Raw genomic sequence first — 17,575 nt, 5'->3', positions numbered from 1 at the left:
CCCAAGAGAATTTTTTTTCTAAATGATGTGTTTTATCTCCAGTTTATAGGGTTTGGGCTGATTCATAATGTTTTGTGAGTTACAACCAAAGCAGTGTTCCTATCGCTTACGTGACGTGAAACGAAAAGCGCTTTTTATGTACACACGTGACCATAAACACATTGTGTGCATAAATCAGCATGTTTAACATGATGAAATAATTATGGAGAAAATTCATACACACTTGGAAAGTCCATACATGCACTCGTATATGAAAAAGCAACCATCGAGAGGGTATCTACTCAGAAAAACGACATAGAGAGAGACGTGTTGGATATGGAGTTTAGAGCTTCTCACCATGCTTTAGAATTAATTAGGGGTGTTCAAAAAGCTTCTTGCTTTGCCGCAAGAGAGCGGTGATAAGATCTACATAGAGGTTTTCACCACGAGAGATTTCGGAGAACGCGTACACTGTGAAACGAGAGAGGAGATAGTAAGCAAGTAGAGAGAGAGTATTCTTCTTCTTCTTCTTCTTCTTTCCATAAATGAGAGAGAAGATCTTATGAAGATGGTGATGAAGAGATTACACCACTCTATATAATAGGTATGTATTGCCTTACGGTAGTAGACACAATTGACGACACTGAAAACTGAGCAGTCCCTGCCAATTTACAAGCACTCCAGCAAGCTAGAGTGATGCCCAAGCCAAAAACTAGCGCTACCTCTTCTGTCTGGATTAGTTGCAAGCTTTTGGGCACTTTACTAAAAACATGGCATAACTTTTAACAGTCAACTCTCCCACTTACCATTCAATGTTTACAGTAAAATTGACTAATTGAATAGTATCCGGGCAACTAACGAAACCGTGACTAGACTACGTCGCATCGTGATGCCCCAACATAATTATGATTTTTTCGTACTGCCCCGGCGTATTTATGGTATTTCTTTCTATCAAAATAATTACCGTAAAAATCTCGTTTAATCTTGTATTTTCTCCAGGTGGACGTTTTTAAATCTGACGGAGACTAGAAATAATATTTTATGATTAGGTCATCTTAAAAAGTACATTGCTTTCAAAAATGCCAAAAAGCACGAAAAGCTAAAAATAGCATAAAAAATCATTTTAAAAAAGTAAAATTTTCTAAAATAGAGCCACAGGTTTCCCTCGTCTCACTGAAATAACAAAGCAGACTCGTTTTTCACTAAAAATCATGAAAAGCTAAAAATAGCGTAAAAATCACTCGAAAAGCAAATTTTACAAAATTGAACCATATCTTCCCTAAAACTCGTAGATTAAGGATCCGTCCCTATTTTTTTGTAAAAAAGCACCTAAAGGCATGCAAAAGCTTTAAAAAACATTTTTTTCTAAAACTGAACCAATCGTCCGTCTAACCTATTGGTTCACAAAAACGACCTTGCTTGTCACTTTAGAACCTTACAATACTGTCAAACAAGCATTTTTAAATCAAAATCTGGTAAAAAGGACATTGAAATCTATTTTTCTTATTTTTAAAAGAGACCCAAAATTTAAGGATCTTATATTTTTGTTCAGACCCTTCTGGTTTGGGAGCATACTGGCATTGAGGTGTAACATGGTCGTATTTGCCACAAGTATAGCAATTTAGACTCCTTTTACCAAAGTTAGCTCTTCCTCTATCTTGGACGGTATCCCTGCATACCTGCCTCTGGCCCCTCCAACACTCATGTTGATCTCATTTTTCTTGGAGCCACTTGCCCCTTCATTCTTTACTGGTTATGGATTCTTCAGTGCGATCATAGATAAGTCCTTGCCTTTCTTGAAGCGATGAATCCTTATCCCACAATTGTTCCACACATGTCCAAAAGCTTTACGATCAACAATTTGCTTGGATATTTCTTCCAGGTTCTTTGTTTTACTCTAAGATTTATCATTCCAGTCAATGTCCGATGAACTACAACTAGAGGTAGTCTCAGACTCTTCAGTAGTCATCTCAAACCACTGGAATTTCTTCTGCTCTTATGTCCCTTTTTCCTTTTTTTATGTTGTTCCAATTTTAAAGCTCGTTGTACCAAATCATTGAATTTCTTTGTTGGGGCCGAAACCTCTTGTTCCCTTAGATTTTTACTTTTGAATCCGCTAAATAACATAGATCTTATTCACTTTTCGGATGGAGGTTCATGTAGCTATCTGGTCATATCTTTAACCTTCTCGACGTAGCATCAAACTTACAATTTCTCTTGTTTTATTTTGTACAGTTCGCACAAAATATTTTCATCTCCTCTATTATCTCGATATTCAAGCTCTAATGCTTGGATCAGCTTATTGTATGTTCGGAGTTGGTAGGCCGAATAATGGTAGTACCATTTTTGAGTTGCGTCCTTCAATGTTTGAGGAAAGTAGTTCCCCCATTCATCTTTATCAATGTTTTTGAGCTCTGCATACTCTTGGAAGGCTTGAATCTAAACAACTACATCATTTTTCTTAAACATTGGAAAAGTGATTTTTAAATCAGTAGATCTTTCATGGTGTATAGCCTTGTCTTTCAAATTTGAGCTATGCTCCCTGGATTTCTTGCTATATTGATCAGTGTCTGTTTCCACTAGTCAAAATCGTCCATTTCAAGTATTATATCTAGGTCTAGTTTCCCTCAGACTTCTTGTGTCTTGACATGTGACTCCCTCTGTTACCTTCACTCTCATCAGTGTGCTTTTTGGTTCTATAACCCTTGACCTTCTTCCGAGACTCAATAGATCAAGAGAGTCTTGTTGCCCTCTTCAATTGTCGACGCCTGGACCCTTTCAAGTGTTGAAAGTCCTCCTACTTCCTAGTCTCCTACTGATCCAAGTTCACATCAATTTTATTACCAACCTCTATGTCAATGTCAAAGCCTTGCTCTGACTCTCCTACATTGGGTTGACACAATTTTGGTTCTCCATGAATCTAGTTGATGGCCTTCTGTTGCCACGGTAACTCATCTTGGTGGCATGAATGCAAGCAAGTAACCCAAAACCAACTGGAAGAGTGATTCACTTGTCAAGAGAAATTTGACTCAAGCCATTTTGATCACCACAAATATAGAATGAGGTGGTCTCTTTACACAGTTATTTCAGGTTGCATTAGAGTAGTTAAGTCAGTTGAGACAAGAAGACTTCAGACAACAAATCAGACAAAGATACTGATACTAAAATGGAAATGACAATAGTAATTGAAATGGAAATGACACATAGACTAGAACTGGAACTGAAACTAGATTATATTCAGATAAGTACCACTGGAGAAAAGTACATTATGAGCCAAAGGATTGGTCTGATCTTATAGGCAAAAGAGTAGAAGAGCACTGTACAATAGCGTGTCACTTCTTAAGTCTTTTACCTCCACAAATCATAGCCCATCAAGTGAAGTAATGGCCCCTATTTATAGGTGTCGATCATGTTGGGTCTCTGACTGACTGCCCATTGTGCAGTTACTACAGTACTGGCTCAGTAATTACGAGTTTAGTCCCCCAGTCAGAATTCTTGCCTACGGACTATCTCATTGTACTTTCTTTAAGGCTCTACTTTCCTACTAACACCTTTGGTAAGGGAACATAAAGGTTTTTTACTTTTTTTTTGTGGGCACTCTTTAAGGGGAGGCCTTTAATGTAGAACCCATTTGTGGCTCTCCCTCTCTTGCAAGTTGTTTGGTTAGGCTATCCTTAAGGAGAGGGTAGTTGAGAAAGCTAGTTATCTCCATGTTTTCTTGTATGGAAACTCACTCTTTGCCGATCTCTTCTTTGTACAGCTCGCTCCACCCATAAAGGAAGCCCTAGAATTCCTCCTTTGATCACATGTGATATCCACATTTCATTAGCCCTCAATGTCTATATAAAGCACACAATTGAATTGAGTGATGGCCTTTTGCATTACCTCCATTGTGAAAAGTTTTTTAACTTCATTGAGCATGAGAAGTGATCGCTAGCATGGAATATCCACCCTGCACCTACACTTTCTATCAAGTGAAGAGCACTACATCTAGCATATCTGCTGAGAATAACATCCCCACCTAGTACACTATGATGCAATAACATGCTCCATCTCCAAATCTCATCATGAACTTTCTTCCTCTTGACAATGGAGCAAAAGCTAGCAATGCACATATAGGAACATTTATCTAGAAGAATGCCCTCATGCTACATTTTTTTCTTACACTCTTGAGCTTGTGGGACTCTTCCATTTTGTGCTCATCTTGCAAAGGAGCCTCAGTCTCATGTTTTTGAAGGATGCGTGCTCCTCCCTCCAATTGTCTTTGTAAAGATCAATATAAAAGAAATACACCAAGGGATGCCTAGTTAGGGGCCATTTCACCTAGTAGTGGAACTTCACCACCCCGTCTCTCATCTCAAGTGTAAAGTAATTTTCAAGTGCCACAAGTCTTAAAAGTCATTTTTAGTTGTTATTTGTTGTCAGCGCATGGTGCTTTTCTACTTACATTGGTATCTACTCATTTGCACCAGGCTAAGATCATGATAGTTACGATTGGCCAAGACACCATCAAAAATCCAACACCTATTCAAGAATCCAATTGTGACAGTGGGGATTCACTTATTCAAAGCAGTTTAAAGCATTTTTTCCCTTTCCCAATTGGCAGTGCAGCCTGCAATCAATATAGTACATGGGATGATACAACAATTATTGTGTATGTCCTGTAATGCTTATGCTTTTTGACGCTCACCACACAATGCATGTGGCCCTGTCCATACAAAGTATTTTGTGTGGTCAAATCAAAAATCTGGACCCAAAATGACGAATCAGATCAAATTGAAAGTGTCCCACTGAAACTATCTCGTAGGGTGGTAGACTTTGTCTTTCACCCAAAACCTTATTTTAATCTTTAGGACACATAGAAACTTTGCAAATAAAAACCTGTAGTAATGGGAATTGACACTTCAAACACACATGGCTTGGAAGCTAGAGCACTACCAAGAAGAAGCTGACACATATTGGCTCCAGAGACTCGCGTCCCTTTTGACATTTGTTTATTTTTAGTGTGAAGAAATGATCCGATCACTTTTACCTAGCTCCCATCAAGCTGTTTGGACCTGTCCATGGTTGTAATTGTAGGTTTTTGACCCAATTTTGCTAGCATAAAGATGCAAAATCCCTTTAGGTCAAAAGTACATGTGAGGTCCCTGCCCCTTTTTGAGAGGAGCGGAGTACCTTTGATAGGTCTCCAATCCTGAAAAAGAAAAACCAACGGACATTGCCTTAGCTACTACGTAGCCACAGGCATGAATCGTTAGTTAAGGATTGGTCCTATCTCGCTATGAGGAGCGTGACCACCATAACCCTATCTAAAAACTATCTATAATCAATTATACCTAAAAGTATAATCTTAGAGTGACCAACCTGTGCGCTTTTTTCCCCATGTTTCAGAAGCACAGCCGCCAAGGTTTGTCTCTTTTAAGATTTATGACTTCAAAAAATAATTTCTAGTCTGGAAAGTTACCCGACTCATCGGGTCCACCCGTCCATAGAATGATACCGTCGGGGTATCATTCTCCCACTTTCCACACCACACTCACCCTTCTTTTGTTATCTAATTACTACCACACTGTTTAAACATACATGTTCCTTTACTTTATTTATGATACTGGTTCGTTAAAACAGCCCTTCAAACAGTATTACAAACAATAGTCAAACAAGAAGTTGTCCAATTTTAAACCAACAACCCTTGGATTAGGTTCACTCAAGAATCTCTACTGGTGCTATTATGTCCGATCAGTATATACATTATTTATAAAAACCCTTGTCCTCATGAGCGTCCCATACCGCTCGACAAGTACTCGTTGTGCTAATCTAGACGTACTCCCGCCACAGCAACAACGGTGCCAATCTGGGCGTCATCCTCACGCCACGGCAAAACAAAACTGTAGTATCCAGTTGGGCCAATCTGGTTGTACTCCCACCACAGCATCAGCGGTGCCATCCTGGGCGTCATCTCACGCCTCGGCAACTGCCACATAATGCCAGCGCTAATAAGTAGAGAGACTTGAGAGAAACCATACCGAAGTTTTTGGACAAACATTCTTTCCTATAGCAACCAGTTTAACTGGACATTCTTTCCTACTTTTCAAACATATGCCGAGTTTCTTGGGGTTAAGCCCCTTGGTTTCGGTCCGTGTTTTCTTTTCATAAGGTAAATAATATATTCCTATGGTCTCGCATATGCAATGATGCATAACTTGAAACTGCAATACTAACCTGTACCATAGCTCCGATTGGTCCGATTGGTGGAGACATAACATGTTCCATAGGAGTTCCACCGTTACTTGTACCGGCTTCATGATCATTAGTGCCTTGGGTTCGAGCACGCTTTGGAGCCATTTTTTTGTACTACACTTATGTTATACACTTAGAACTTTAAATTGGTCAATTTCCCTAGTAATCTCTTGTTTCCAAAGAGAGTCTGTAATTTGAACCCTCGCCAACTCGGATTCACACTTAGTGTTGTTCTTCTATATCTAATTTCTATACATCACATATTTGCTAATCATAATTAATCAAAAATTAAGTGTGTAAACTACGAGTGAAAGTTTAGGACTGCATTACTTTTATGCATGACATTTCTAATCCAATTCTAACTTCCATTTCTATACTTCAACTAAATCAATTTTTAGTATTATTCAAAATTCTACTTAATCTAATTGTTGACAATAAAATTGTTGAATGATAATTTCATCATGTATAATAAGAATATGATGAGTTCTCTTATGTATTAACTTTCAATTAACTATGCATAAGTTAATGGTGAAGATGTACTAACTAGAGAGAGTAGGTATACTTAGAGAGATTAGAGTAAGAGAAAACATACACACGCATCTTTTCTAAAGTTAATTGAATCTTACTAATCCATTAGAAAGATTAGAGTAAAAGAGAACACACACACATCCTTTTCTAAGAGAAAACATACACACACATCTTTTCTAAAGTTAATTGAATCTTACTAATCTATTAGAGAGATTAGAGTAAGAGATAGCACACACACACACACATATCCTTCTTAAAACTAATTGAATTTTACTAATCTATTAGAAAATTAGAGTAAGAGATAGCAAACACACATCATTCTTGAAGTTAATTGAATCTTACTAATCTATTAGAGAAATTAGAGTAAGAGATAGCACGCACACACACATATCCTTCTTAAAACTAATTGAATTTTACTAATCTATTAGAAAAATTAGAGTAAGAGATAGCAAACACACATCATTCTTGAAGTTAATTGAATCTTACTAATCTATTAGAGAAATTAGAGTAAGAGATAGCACGCACACACATAGCTAATTGAATCTTACTAATCTATTAGAGAGATTAGAGTAAGAGATAGCACACATACACACATATCCTTCTTAAAACTAATTGAATCTTACTAATCTATTAGAGAGATTAGAGTAAGAGATATCACACACACACACACACACATATCCTTCTTAAAACTAATTGAATCTGTTAGAGAAATTAGAGTAAGAGATAGCACGCATACACACATATCCTTCTTAAAACTAATTGAATCTTACTAATCTATTAGAGAGATTAGAGTAGGATATAGCACACATACATCATTCCTAAAGTTAATTGAATGCTCAATTAATACTCACCTTATTAGTCCACTAGAGTTTTTGCTCTCTTAGTGGTTTGTGGACGCCTTCTCTCTAAGAGAAGTGGCAGCACTTCGTGAGCACTATAGAGTCAATCTCTATGTCTAAAGTGTGAGCATGGATGCTCTATTTATAGCAAAAAAGAAAACGTCCAACTTTTTTTTTCCCAAAAAAAAAATTTTTTTTAATTTTTTTTTTCTAAAAATCATACCCGCGTTTTTGGTACCCTTGTGGTACCCATCAGCTTGACCAATTTGTCATTATCATCAAAAGATAAGGCCACACAGCCCCCCCTCATTAAGATTAGTCAAGACTAGCCTCTCCTTTTCATGTGACAGTGTGTCCCACTTTGTCCCCTCCTATGTGAGTCCAGGTGAGTCCATGTGCCTTCATTTGTCATCCCTGTGTATTCTTTTGTCTTTATAATTATTTTATTTATTTCCTTAATGATAATTTACTTTACATTTTTAAGTTAAACTTTAGAGTCTTATATTAACTTTACAGTAGCAAAAGAAAATTCTACAATCAGTAAATAAGTCTTGCAATAAGTTAGTTAATGATTCATATAGCTAAACATGTCATAATTTTGTAGCGTAAATTTTAAATTCTAAGTTTTCTCGGCCTATGATTCATAATTTGAACTCGAATATCTTAAACAATGAGTGATGGTTAAAAAAAATTCAAATGCGTAATAGAACTTGTGTGAAATTCGAAAGTAGAGACCTTACAGTACACGTCTAGGACGCTTTTCGCCGCATTCTGGAAGCTTTATAGTGAGTTGCAGGTCAATTTCAACGTGCTATAATATTTTGTTTTTCCACTGTTAGGTGTCTACAGTCTTGTACACACATCCCAAGGCCTTTCTAAGGATCCCTTGGCGATTTCTTTCAGTTTAGGTGTGAAACCCTAAACCTGCAGAAAAACACAGCAGACTGTAATTCTCTCTTTTGGACCGTTTCAAGCAAAGCGAGCACGTCTACGTGTGTCTCAGATGCTTTCACATGCAAGGGACAATTCCCCTTCAAATTGGATGAGTTTTCACACAAAAAAACCTCCCATTTTGCAATCATTCGCGATGGGACTGCGCGTACTTGTGGGGGATTAGCAATTAGTTAATCTGGTACCTGTTCAGAAGGCTCTTGTCTTGGCAAATGCGCATAAACATTCAGAATTGTGCATGGTCAATTGAGTAGCCCATCTAGTGGGGCCTTACCATATGTGCCAAAGGGGAGAAAGAGATACGCAAGAGAAAATCATCTCGTTGCATAAGACAAGGGGAGAAGGCAAGCTTTCCATTAAAGCTATGATCACATGCACCCACTACTCATCCACTCACTGTAAGTCATAGTGAGATGCACATTGGCCTCCTCTCTCAATTTGGGCGCCCCCTCTTGCTGATGCTTTTGGAAAATTACTCTAGAGCCGCCATGTGTCCCTTATGCCTCTTTTGAGTTAATTTCCTCGTACCCACCAACTTATAAGTGTAGCAAAGGGGGCCTAAATGACTTTGAGCTGAGCCTAGAACCCTTTTACTGCTCGGATTCCAGTGCCGACTGGCCTGACCATCTTGTGACGACCTACCCTTCCTAATTGCGGTGAAACTCTCGATCGTCGTTCATTTCACATTGGCCACACAATGTCCGGCCATTTGTGACTTCAAAAAGAGGGTCCCAAAAATTAAATACAAATCATTGGAAAGAAACCAAAAAATAAGGTTAGCATTTGCCACGTCCTCGTGATAGTAATTAGCAGTTTCCACATCCTTGTGACATACCCCCCTCTTGAAATAAAAAACGTCCTTGATTGCATGCCATATACATGCCATTGATGATCTTGTGTTGTTAGCACGCTTTTATCATCGCATGTACCCACAAGAAAGTTCATAACACATAGATACAAATGACTTAATGAAACCTTCATGCTCTTTTCATTTCCATCTGTGATAGAAGTCATCATAATACCTTTAACACTTGAAGAGCAATGCACACTTCTTGCATTGAATCCGTATGTACATTTGATATGCTAGCTCCATCATTACCCCTCCTTTGAACATGTTGGGTTGGGGCATACATAGGCTGTAACCCAAAGGCCTCAAGGTAAAGCTGCAATACATTTGGTGACTCTGAGAGTTCATGCTCTTTCATCCACTTTGCATCCATAAGTGGATAGTTCTTGAACTTTATCAAATAACGTCTTGCAACCCGTCCCTTAACTTTTCTTTCTTTATGTGCCAAAATCTGCTCAAGTACCAAGATCTCATCAAGTTCATTGACTTTTGGTTGATCTTCTTGTGGCATATCTTCTGGTACATCACAAAGGGTCTTAGAAGACTCATGTGCAACGCATTATGAATCTTCCAAGTGTCATGCAATTTTAGCCTATAAGCAACATCGTTGATCTTATCCCCAGGGGACTCACTCTCTATAGAAAAGGACATGCCACCTACGAGCGTAGAGTCTTGGAGAACCCCCTATTTACGACTCATGTGAAGTAAAAATGACCCCATTTTTACACTTATACGACATGTAGCTACTAAAATTACTTTTCCCCTAACTTATATATAAGGTTTGGTATAACTTCTCACCTTCAAGTTTAAAAAAACCAAACTTCACGTTGTACAAGTTACAATTTTAAAGTCAATGCCTTAATCATATTGGCTTGTATTGTCTTTATAGGGGCATGCAATCGGGTAACCACATGCAATTCACTAGCAAAAAAATTGTCTTATTTACCATCAAAAAGGCCCGATTCATATGTCCATACGTATGTTATAAATCTCTGCCACTATCCTAAACACCCTATTCCCCCTTGAAGTATATATCCCAACCCTTCTCCCTTATTTTTAGTAATGAAGGAGAAATTATTAGGGGGCTACCCCTAACTTATATGCTTATCTAAACTCCCAAAGAAACCCCTTTCTTTGCACTTATGTGGTACGATAATTTTCTCATTGTGAATCCCCCGGGATCTTATCGAGTACTTGAAAAGGCCCATAGTAACGCATATTGAGCTTCAAAAACAGCCTTTCCTTGCCCTTCATCTTCTTTAACCTTGTCTTTTCAAATCGTAAAAGTACCTAATTACCAGGTGAAAACAAAAATTTACGATGGTGACAATTAGCAGCCCTTTTCTGCTTTGCTTGAGTCTTCTCCAAGGCAACTTTGATTTTCTTATATATTTCATCCATGTTTTCAACATATCGATCTGCCTCAAAGATCTTGTCCTTTGTATGCAAAATGGGAGGAATCTTTTTGCCACCTTTAACAATCTTAAAAGATGCCTTGCATGTAGACAAATGCACCATATTGTTGTACACTTACTCAAGCATAGGTAAATAACGTTCCACTTGCCCTTATTATCTGACACATAACATTTCAGCATATCCAAGACAGTAGAATTAGCCTCTTTTGATTTTCCATCTATTTGTGGGTGAAACGCATTCGAGAACTTGAGTGTAGTGCTGATGTTATCAATCCTCTCCAAAAAAAACTTTTCATTTGAGGATCCCGATCATTGACAATTGACTGTGGCATACCATGGTACTTAAACACATTGTACATGAACAACCATGCCATCTGGTCAGATTTTATCTTCTTCCTGACATGAATGAAATGGGCTTGTTTGTTGAACGTGCAAATAATGGTTCATATTCCATCATTCCCTGTCGGCGTTCTTGGAAGCAATGCTTTCACATGACTTATCCGGAATCGGCAATGGGCGTAATAACCCTGGTGCCTTTTTCTCGTCAAACTTGACCTTCTGAAAAATCACGCATGCTCGCACAAACGCATCCACATATCTCCTCAAATTAGGACAATAAAAGAATGTCTCTACCGCTTTCAATGTCGCATCAATTCCATGATGCCCTACATATGGCGGGACATGACTTTCTACCATGACCTTATGTCGCAATGGCCTAGTAACACAAAGTCTACCATGCATCATCATAAAAGTGTCTCTGAGGAGGTAGTGCTCATGACGTTGCCCATCTTGCAACTGTTCAAAGATCCTTGAAAAATCTTCATGAGTATCTTATTTTTCCTTCATGTCATCAAGCTCATGATGATAAGAAATCGATACAACTAAAATTTGTGGCTTTCTTATAATGCATCATCCACAACATTCTTCTTGCCTTCCACCTGTATAATCTGAAAGTGGAACATAGAAATAATGTTTGCCCATCACATATGGTTTTCGGATAGCTTTGACTGTGTCAACAAGTATTGCAAGGTTTCATGATATGTCTGGACAACAAAATCAGCACCTAATAGGTAGTGATTCCACCAGCTAGAGAGCGCATGAATGCTGACCAATAGCTCTTTCTCATAGATTTGCATAGTATTTTCTGGCCCCTGCAAGATTTTTCTCTCGTAAGCTACTACCCAACCATCTTGCATCAGCAATGCTCCAATGCTATTGCCACATGCGTCACATTGGACTACAAATGACTTCTTCAGATCTGGTAGAACAATCATGGGGTCTGAAGTCAACTTTTCCTTTAAGAGATTGAAAGCTGAAATCTCTTTTTGGATCATCTGAAAGTGACCTCTTTCTTTTGCAAAGCATGAGAGGTGAAGCTATCTCTACAAAATTCCTGATAAACCTTCTATAGTATGAACATAATCCCAAGAAGTTTCGTACATCGTGCACATTCTTCAAGTCTAGCCATGTCTTAATAGCTTCAACCTTTGTGGGATCAAGAAGTTTCATACATCATGCACAGTCTTCAAGTCTAGCCATGTCTTAATAGCTTTAACCTTTGTGGGACCCATTTGGACACCATCCTTTGACACTGTGTCCAAGAAAGTGGATCTCTTCCAATAAGAATTCACTTTTCTTAGGATTGACAAGTAGGTTGTGATTGAGTAACTCTTCAAACACAATGACCAAGTGATACCTATACTCCTCTTCATTCTTTGAATAGACTATCATGTCATCAAAGAATGTGCCAACAAACTTTTGATGCGAGCGGAAAATCATGTCCATCATCCTATTGAACATAGCACGAGCATTTGTTAGACCAAATGGCATCACTAGGAACTCATAGAGACCAAATGTCATCCTAAACGCTGTTACCATATACATGTGGTAGTGATGTGTGTGAACACACTAGCCGGGGCATTTTTTCCCTCTTTAGGAGGTTTTTTTCCCCGTGCATCGTATATACGCCCATCACTCTAGGGCTATCTATCTTTCCATTGCACACTAAGTAACACACTCTCTATTGTGTGCCTTGAGCTTCCTTCGTCTTCTCCAAGCTGTGTGTGTTTCTCTGCAACCCTAATTCCAACAATTGGTATCAGAGCAGGTCACGTCCTCCCGGGCTTAATCACTTTCTCCGATTTCAGTGAGCTTTGGCGAGCGTTCGCAGGTCGACACATATTTTGGGAGAGCTCAAAGAGCTTGGTTTGCTCAGAATTTTGATTTGGGCTCATTTCGGCCTCCGTTTCCACTGCGGGCAGTACTGCACAGGCTATTTCGTCATTTTGTGCAGATTTTCTATCAGTGCCGTTTTCTGCATAACAGGTGCCTTATAGTCTTCTACGGTTTGTGCTATATAGCACAAGTTGTTCCCGCTCCATTTCTCTTATTTTCGGGCAGTTTTCACATCAGGTGCAGCATTTACCATGGCTGACAACAACAACACAGATGTGTTCAAGATGTTTGCTGCTGAGGACAGGTTGGATGGGGACAACTACCCTATGTGGGCTTATATGATGCAACATGTTCTTGTATCAAAAGGTGTCTGGAACATTGTGCAGGGCATTGATGTACGTCCTGGTTCTGAAGATGTAGGCGATGTTGAGGATGTTGCAGGTCTTGCTGCAAGGATTGCAGCTGTTAGAGTTGTTTTGCCTACGGCAGAACAAGCTCGTTGGGATGTTAAGGATGCGCAGGCTCATGCATTGATTGCGTTGTCTATGAAGTGCACCATTATTCCTCACATCCGTTCAGCAAAATCTGCAAAACAGGCTTGGGATATTCTAGCAGGTCTTTATGCAAGCCGCAATGAAGCTAAAATTACTTTGCTGCGTAAAGAGCTAGAGTCGAAGATTATGCATGAGGAAGATGATATGGACACTTTCCTTGCTAGTGTCAAGGATATCAATGAGCAACTCATTTCTGCAGGTGAAGTCATTTCGGACAGTTCCCTTGTGCAGACTGTTCTTGATGCCTTACCAGATTCCTACCAGACTTTTGCTAGTACTTGGAGACTGATGACCCAAGGAAATCCTGAAGTTGTCAAGTTTGATGCATTATGCACATTGCTGTTGCAAGAGTCACTTTCTAGAAAAAACAGGACTAGGCAGCGTGCAGTTGAACAGGCTTTTATTGCTTCTCAAAGAAAGGGTGGTAACAGTAATGCAGCCACTTCTTATGGTTCTGCTGCGAGTGGCAAAAATTCTGTTCCTAATGCTTCTGCTGGCAGCACTTCGTCTGGCAATTCTGGTGATAAGGGCAAAAAGAAGATGCGTTGCCATTATTGTAAAGCCAATGATCACTTGATCAAGTCGTGTCCTAAGTTGAAGGCCAAAGAGGCTAAGAAGAAAGAGGGTGGTTCCACTGCAAATGCTGGTTCCACTACAAATGCAGCCATTGTTGAGTCTTCTGTGAAAGGAGATTGTGATGCTGATGTTGATGCAGAATGGGCTTTTAGCGCAGAGTGCACTTACAATCCTGCTGTCCATGATGCATGCTTGTCAATTGCTGCAGATTCACATGTGTGGTATTTTGACAGTGGTGCTACAAAGCACATTACCTCACATCGTGAATTGTTTACCTCTCTCGAGTCTGTCCCTCATGGGAATTCAGTCACTTGTGCCAACAACGCCTCTTATCCAGTTCAGGGAGTTGGAAAGATTGTGCTCACTGCTGCTAATGGCAGTTCCTTCACACTTGTTGATGCACTTTATGTACCTGGGATCAAGAAGAATCTCTTGTCTGTATCCGCACTTGCTAGACTTGGACTTGTAGTCAAATTTGTGGATGACAGATGTACAGTTCATGATCTCAGTTTTGGTGATGAAATTGTTGCATCTGGGCTTTTGTGCCGTGGGCTGTATAAGCTCACTTTGTATGACAAGTGTGGACAAAATTTTGCAAATGCTGTTGCAGATTCAAGGGCTATTTCAGATGCAAAACTTTGGCATGCACGTTTTGGTCATCTGAATTTTGCCAGTTTGCTGCGTTTGCAGAAATCTGATATGGTTGCTTCTTTGCCGCCTCTTGAAGCACCTGTCAAACATGTTTGTGAAGGCTGTATTCTGGGTAAAATGCAGCGTTCTAAGTTTCCAAAGGATGGTTCAGTTAGGGCCACATGCAGGTTGCAGCTTGTGCATAGTGATGTTTGTGGGCCCATGCAAACTCCGTCCTTGGGCAATTACCTGTACTTCGTGACTTTCATTGATGATTACTCCAGGCATGCATGGGTATATCCGCTTAAAGCGAAGTCCGAAGTTTTTATGTGCTTCAAACAATTTTTGGCTATGGCTGAAAATGTATCAAAATGTACTATGGGCACCCTCCGTTCCGATCGAGGGGGGGAGTATATGTCTCATGAATTTAATGCATTTCTGGCTAGTCGTGGGATAAAACACCAATGTACAGTGCCTTATACACCTCAGCAAAATGGTGTTGCTGAGAGGAAAAACAGGTCACTAACGGAAATGGCACGATGTATGGTCAAAAGTCAAGCTTTGCCGCATTCTTTTTGGCTTGAGGCCATCATGTGTGCCACTTATGTACTTAGCAGGTGTCCTACGAAAGCTTTGCAGTCTATTACTCCATATGAAGCATGGCATGATAGAAAACCTTCTATTGAGCACATGCGTGTTTTTGGCTGTTTGGCATATGCTTTGGTGCCACAAGTGCAGCGCAGAAAATTGGATGATAAGGCTGTCAAATGTATTTTTGTTGGTTATAGTGCTGAAAGCAAAGGTTACAGGTTGTATCATTCGCAAACAAAACGTATTCTGGTTTCACGGGATGTAGTGTTTGTGGAAGACTCTGTTCAGCCCTTGCTGTCATGTACTAGAGACAGTAATGTAAGCTCACAGGACATTTATGACACTTTGTTGCCTCTTTTCAGTGGTGGAAATACGAATGTAAGTTCCAATGAGGCAAATGTACAGCCTATGGGGGTTTCTGAAAATGTTTTAGAACAGCCTATTACTGATGCAGATGTACATGATGTACTTGATGAGGAAAGGGCTGAAAATGAGCAGGCTAGAGGTATGCCAAAATGGCTGGTGCACACTTTGCGTGACAGTAAATTGGATGCACCTTTATCTACTCGTACTCGTTCAGGCTCTTGCCATGAATCTTATGCATCAGATTGTTATGCTTTGGCTGTGTCTAGTTTACATGATGTTGAGGAGCCTCTGTCTTTTGATGAAGCACAGAATTCAGAAAATTGGATTGCTGCCATGAAATCAAAATATGATGCACTTATAGAGAATAACACATGGACTTTATGTGATTTGCCTCCTGGCAAAAAGGCCATTGGTACGAAGTGGGTTTACAAGTTGAAACGCAAGCCAGATGGTGAGATCGATCGCCATAAGGCTCGACTTGTTGCAAAGGGTTATGCACAACAAAAAGGCATAGATTATGAAGAGACTTTTGCTCCCACTTGTCGTATGACTACTGTGCGTTTTCTATGTGCATTGGCAGCTCATTTTGGTTGGGATGTACATCAATCAGACATTGTTACTGCTTTCTTGAATGGTGACATATTTGAGGAAGTTTATGTAACGCAGCCTCGCGGTTTTGTCATAAAAGGACAAGAGGACAAAGTGTGCAAATGTAAGAAGGCTTTGTATGGGTTGAAGCAATCTCCTCGTGCTTGGTATGAGAAAGCTGACACTCATTTGGTTAAACGAGGCTTTCGTAACAGTCCAACAGAAAGCACATTGTATGTAAAGCGTGAGGATGATGTATTTCTCATTGTGGTTCTTTATGTTGATGATTTGCTGATCACTGGACCAAATGAGAGACATATTGCTGAATTTAAGGCTGATTTGAATGCTACTTTCAAGATTAAAGATTTGGGGCTGTTGCATCATTACTTGGGTATACAGTTTAAGCAGTGTGATGGTGGTATTGCCTTGTGTCAGAAAAGTTACATAGAGACATTGCTATGTAAGTTTGGACTTGAGGATTGCAAACCTATTGCCACTCCCATGGAAACAGGTTTGAAGTTGAGTCTACATGATGTTGGCGATCCTGCTGATGTCACTCTTTACCAAACTGCTATTGGCTGCCTCATTTATGTATGCAACACGAGGCCAGATATTCAGTTTGCAGTCTCGCAGGTCAGCAGATTTATGCATAGCCCAGGGTCTAAGCATTGGCAGGCTGTCAAGAGGATTTTCCGCTACCTTAGTGGCACTTTACATCTTGGCTTGTTTTATCCCAAGGGGGGATCATTGCCGCCAGACTTACATGCTTTTTCGGACTCAGATTGGGCTGGTTGTTTTGACACGCGAGTGTCCACAAGTGGTTTTTGTTTCATGCTTGGCAGTTCATGTATATCATGGTAGCAAGAAGCAACCTACTGTGGCCACTTCGAGTTGTGAGGCTGAGTACAGGGCAGTCTTCACAGCTACGGTTGAGTGTGTATGGCTCAGACGCCTTATGGCTGACTTGGGTGTTGGACAGGACACTGCCAACACTATCTACACTGACAGTCAGAGCGCATTGGCAGTTGCGAGGAACCCAGTTTTTCATGCTCGCACAAAGCACATTGAGGTGCATTACCACTATGTCAGGGAGAGGCTCTCAACAGGAGAGATCAGCTTGGCTTATGTGCCAACACAGGACAACCTTGCAGATCTTTTCACAAAGGCATTGTCTCGTGAGAAGCTTGAAGCTTTCCGCAAAGCTTTGGGCTTACTCCCCTTTGTGGACTGATCCTGTCCTCAAGGCATGGCACTTCCCTTTACTCATGTGCCAGCTCTCGTTCATCGCATCACTCCAGG

The sequence above is a fragment of the Adiantum capillus-veneris genome, chromosome 11, assembly GCF_014529385.1.
Source record: "Adiantum capillus-veneris isolate H3 chromosome 11, ASM1452938v2, whole genome shotgun sequence".
Classification (NCBI taxonomy): Eukaryota; Viridiplantae; Streptophyta; class Polypodiopsida; order Polypodiales; family Pteridaceae; genus Adiantum; species Adiantum capillus-veneris.
This window is presented reverse-complemented; position numbering follows the sequence as displayed.